This window comes from Triticum urartu, chromosome 4, assembly GCF_003073215.2.
Source record: "Triticum urartu cultivar G1812 chromosome 4, Tu2.1, whole genome shotgun sequence".
Taxonomy (NCBI): domain Eukaryota; kingdom Viridiplantae; phylum Streptophyta; class Magnoliopsida; order Poales; family Poaceae; genus Triticum; species Triticum urartu.
In genome coordinates, this window is record NC_053025.1 from 210,266,098 (window position 1) to 210,272,097 (window position 6,000).

Genomic DNA, 6,000 nt, shown 5'->3' on the forward strand with positions numbered 1-6,000 from the left:
GCACGGTGAGGCGCTCCGTTGTGGGCTTGCACGGCTGTGGCCACGGCTGCGCCATGGCTGGCGGCGAGAAGCTCTCGACCGCGGTGGAGAATGGAGCTAGGGGACGAGCGCGAGCACGAGAGAAGAGGGGAAAGGAAGAGGAGCTCACAGCGGAGTCGGAGAGGGGGTCAGCGGGCTCGGGGAGGTCCTGGCAGCGGCAAATTCGACCGGAGATGGCTCGGGTGCCCGAGGTTGAAGACGAGGGTGAAGGCGGCGATGTAGGGCCTCCGGCGATGCGTGGCTCGGTGGGGAGGACGAGGGAGTCGAGGCAGAGCTAATGGGCTCGTCGGAGGGGCAAGGGAGTGGCTATGGTGGCAACTACGGTGATCGGCGGCGAGGTACGCGCTCGGCCGTCGCGGGAGAGAGAGAGGGAGACGAGGGGGAGAGTGAGCGAGGATGAGAGGGAGACGTGGGGGTCGCGTGGCACTTCAGGGCGTCTCCCGGGCGTCGGTGGAAGCAGGAGGTGGCCGGCGTGTGGCCGCGGGCGCCGGCCACGCGCTCCGCGTCCTTCTGGCGCGAGGAGGACGACGACTGGCAACGCCAGCAAGCTGGGCTAAGCCAGGTGGCTGGGCCAGCACAGGTAAGGCCCAGGTGGGCTTCTTTCTCCTCTTTTTTGATTTTTGTTTCTGTTTTCTATTTAACTGCAACTATTGGGCTTTAAATAAAATACTAAAACGTTTCCAAAAATCCTGAAAATAAATGTGGCCTCTGTTTAGATTATTTCCAACAGGAAACATTTATTCCCAGAATTATTTGAGCAATTAGATTATTTTATAGCATTTAAATGCCCAAATTCAAATACTTATGATTTAATTCAATGACCTTTTGTTGACCAAGAAAATTGTGCACCAATTTTGCCAGAGGTTCTAACCTAAGACAAAGAGGGTGAACTTTTTAGAAGGGCATTTCAGGTTCATTGAAAATATTTTTAGTAAACGCTAGTTGTTTCCAGGGGGTGTGTTGGGGGTTCTGTCTTCCCCAATTCAAATTTAAGAGGAATTTAAACATGATGCACATTCTAATGCTTGAACTAGCTAGGGTGTGACACAAATCCTGATAGGAGCTGCACATATCTCGTTCTCAGGGCACACCGGATGAGCCAGACGTCGGGTGGGCCAGCCCAAAGTTGCCCCTGGTAGCTCCGGACATCGCTCAGTTTGGACCAACACTCAGAGGAGCACTAGCCCGGGGGTTTAATAAAGATGACCTTGGGCAGGCCTACCCAAGTGAAAGAAAAAGGCTAGGTGGCGAATGGTAAAACCAACGTTGGGCTTTGCTGGAGGAGTTTTATTCAAGGCGAACTGTCAAGGGGTTCCCATTATACCCAACCGCATAAGGAACGCAAAATCCGGGAACATAACACCAATATGACGGAAACTAGGGCGGCAAGAGTGGAACAAAACACCAGGCATAAGGCCGAGCCTTCCACCCTTTACCAAGTATATAGATGCATTAATTAAATAAGGTATATTGTGATATCCCAACAAGTAAACATGTTCCAACAAGGAACAACATCTCCATGTTCCAACAAGGAACAAACTTCAATCTTCACCTGCAACTAACAACGCTATAAGAGGGGCAGAGCTGTAACGCCCTCGATGCGGCTATATCTCCCATGTGTCGAGGCACGACCTAGAGGCATAACCGCATTGAAAGCAATGTCGCAAGTTAGGCAATCTTCACAACATCCCATGTAATATAGATAATAAAAGGGAGATAACATAGTTGGCTTACACTCGCCACGTCAATCAAGTACATAAATAACATTACATCATTCAAACACTCATGGCCCGACTACGGTGCCAAAATGAAAGAACAACCCAACATGCGACACGGTCCCGATCACCCCAACTGGGCACCACTATTGATCATCAGGAAAAGAAACATAGTATCGTTGAGAGTCCTCGTCGAACTCCCACTTGAGCTCAAGCGCGTCATCTGGAACGGAATCATCGGGTCCTGCATCTTGTGTAATAGTAATCTGTGAGCCACAGGGACTCAGCAATCTCGCACCCTCGTGATCAAGACTATTTAAGCTTAATAGGTAAGGCAAGGAAAAATATGTGGAGCTGCAGCAAGCGACTAGCATATATAGTGGCTATCCTGTTCGCAAAAGAGAGCGGGAAGAGGAGGCAAAGCGCGAACGAATAACTAGAGGGCAACCTGCGGCAAGCATTACTCCAACACCGTGTTCACTTCCCGGACTCCGCCGAGAAGAGACCATCACGGTAACTCACACTGTTGATTCATTTTAATTAAGTTAAGGTTCAAGTTATCTATAACCGGACATTAACAAATTCCCATCTGCCCATAACCGCGGGCACGGCTTTCGAAAGTTCAAATCCCTGCAGGGGAGTCCCAACTTAGCCCATGACAAGCTCTCACGGTCAGCAAAGGAATAGACCTCCTCCCGAGACGTTCCGATCAGACTCAGTACCTCGGTTCTTCAAGACACTTCAACGGGTTAAAACAAATCCAGCAACACCGCCCAAATGTGCCGACAAATCCCGATAGGAGCTGCACATATCTCTTTCTCAGGGCACACTCAGATTGTCCTAGGTACGGGTAGCCAGCCCAGAGTTGCCCCTGGTGGCCACCAGCAGCTGACAGGTGGACCAACACTCAGAGGAGCACTGGCCTGGGGGGTTTAAAATAAGATGACCCTCGGGCTCCGGAAACCCAAGGGGAAAAGAGTCTAGGTGGCAAATGGTAAAACTAAGGTTGGGCATTGCTGGAAAAGCTTTAATCAAGACGAACTATCAAGGGGTTCCCATTATAACCCAACCGCGTAAGGAACGCAAAAATCTGGGAACATAACACCGATATGACGGAAACTAGGGTGGCAAGAGTGGAACAAAACACTAGGCGAGAGGCCGAGCCTTCCACCCTTTACCAAGTATATATATGCATTAAGATAACAAGATAATATAATGATATCCCAACAAGTAAATAATGTTCCATCAAGGAACAGTCTCCAATCTTCACCTACAACTAGCAACGCTATAACAGGGGCTGAGCAAAGCGGTAACATAGCCAAACAACGGTTTGCTAGGACATGGTGGGTTAGAGGTTTGACATGGCAATTTTGGAGGCTTGAAAGCAAGTGGTAGGCATCGTAGCATTGGCATAGCAAAAGAGCGAGCATCTAGCAAAGCAAAGATAGTAGTGATTTCGAGGGTATGATCATCTTGCCTACAAAGTTGTCAGAGTTGACTGGATCCTCGAAAGCAAACTCAACGGGCTCCTCATTAGCAAACTCGTCTCCTGGATCTACCCAAACAAGACAAACAAGCAAACGGAAAACAATTAACCACGTGCAAACTCAAACAACATGATGCAAGGATGGTATGCTATACGGGATGCATTATGTGATGCATATGCAAGATTTGACAAGAAATGAATGAACCTGGCCTCAACATGGAAATCCAAGTGTGCCACTGGAAAGATGAGATGAAATCGCTTGAAAACGATATAAAGAACGCCGGAATCGGAGTTACGGTTTGGAAATGGCAAGCAATTCAAATATGGCCACGTTCTGCGATTTACAGCAAGTAGACATCTAAATGCAACAGGATGAACATGCTACAGCACCCAAACATGGCATCAAAATACATGGCACATATCCATTCATGAAGCTTAAGAAAAGTCTAGCACTGAGCTACGGCCAATTCATCCATTAACAGGTTCAAACAAGCATGGCAAAAATGCATATGGCAAACAGATCTCAGACTTAGTGAAATTAACACTTGTCTGGAATTTCAGATCAGATAGCACTCTTTGGAGCAACAAAACTACACTCTACAGGACCTGAACATGGCAAAGTAAAGCATGGCATGGAGCTACTGAAAGAGCTTAACAAAAGTCCCTTAGTGACCTTGAGCCAAAAGGGATCAGAAAATACAATGAAAGCATGTGAACATGGCAAAAACATAATCAGTTCTCAGACTTGGTGAAAACTGGAGCATGTTGAAACAAATATCAAGTAGGCATGTTTACGAGCTCGATACACTCACTACATAGCATATCATGACAATCTAAGCATACATCCATCAAGAATACACAAAATGCAAGCTACAAATGGCAAGAACAATAACATAGCATGCACGGATCAACTACAACATCATCGGCAAAATCTCTAACAAGTAGACAATCTGCCCAGATTCACGAAATGACAAAAGTAAAGCTCGATTGACTCAAGCTATGGTGCTCCATAATTACAAACAAAGACATGGATGGATAGAGCACTACAAGATTAACAAAACATCCTTACTGATCATCCTCAAAAGAGGCACGGATCACTAGGAAACAACATGAACATATTGCCATATGAGATAAACAGGTCAAGGACTTAGTGGAAATGCTAGGTCCCTGAAATCAGCATTACCAAGTGCCTCACTTTGCAATCTTGTGCTAGTCACCACACACATCACAAAAATACATGGTTTGCATCTCTGGAAAGATGGCAAAACCCTTAACAAAACATATGTAGAGCTCATGGGCATATCATGCACACAATAATCATGGCAAAAATGACAAATATCTAAATGGAGCAGCAGATCTGACAGTTATCCCAAATAGCATTCTTCTAACAGCATTTCGGGCATCAAGATGAACTCAAATGAAAATGATGCAATGGAATGAAATGGTGTGCTCTCTGAGACGAACATTTTGATATGCTATATGCGTGAAACGGACCTACGGATGCAAAGTTACGGCATGATGAACAAGGGCATATGAACTAGGGTTTCGGGGATAAAAGTCAATCGATTCCAGATCTGGATCCGGTTTGCACGCGGATCGAGGTTCGTCGCCGAAGTCGCCGGAGCTCGCCGGAGAAGCAGGGGGCGTCGCCGGACTTGCCGAGAAGAGGAGGGGCTCGCCGGGGCGCGGTCGTCGGCGTGCTCGCCGGCTCTGGGTGGTGGCGGCGCGGCCTTGCCGGAGTAGGAGGAGGCGCGGCGGAGCGCCGGTGAGGAAGGTGATGGGCGGCGGTGTGCGGCGGTCGGCGGGGTCGGCGCCGGTGACAAGGCGCGTCGCGGCGGAGGCGGCAGCCGGCGTGGGCGGCGCGGCGAGGGAGGCACGGCCTCAGGCGAGTGGCGGCGGAGGCGGGCCGCGGGGGCCTGCCCCGGGCCGTGCGGGCCGGTGCGGTGGGAGACGGCGCGGGACAGGTGGCGGGCGCGGATTCGCCTGGGGCGGCGGCGCGATTCTGTCCGACCGGGGACGGACGTGTCCGGCGCGGCGAAGGGCAATTTTTAGGGTTTGGACGGGGGAGAGATCCAGATTTGGAATGGGGAAGGTATATATAGGCATAGAGGGAGCTAGGAGAGTCCAAATGAGGTGCGGTTTTCGGCCACGCGATCGTGATAGAATGCTCTAGATGATGGAGAGGGTTTTGGTGGGTTTTGGGCCAAATTGGAGGGGTGTTGGGCTGCAATACACACGAGGCCTTTTCGGTCCCTCGGTTAACCGTTGGAGCATCAAACAAAGTGCAAATGGTACGAAACTTGACAGGCGGTCTACCGGTAGTAAACCAAGGCCGCTTGGCAAGTCTCGGTCCAATCCGGAAATGTTCACTCCCCACACACGAAAGAAAGGTAGAATTGACCACCAGAGGAGAACGAAGCGCCGGAATGCAAAATGGACAACGGGGAAAATGCTCGAATGCATGAGATGAACACGTATGCAAATACAATGCACATGATGACATGATATGAGATGCATGACAACGAAAACAACACACGGAGACAAAAACCCGAAACCGAGAAAATAAAATAACTTAAGGCCGGAAACGGCAAGAGTTGGAGTACAGATTGGGTAAATCATATCTGGGGTGTTACATGAGCAAAGCGGTAACATAGCCAAACAACAGTTTGCTAGGACAAGGTGGGTTAGAGGCTTGGTTCAAACAATATAGGAGGCATGATAAGCAAGTGGTAGGTATCGCAGCATAGGCATAGCAAAAGA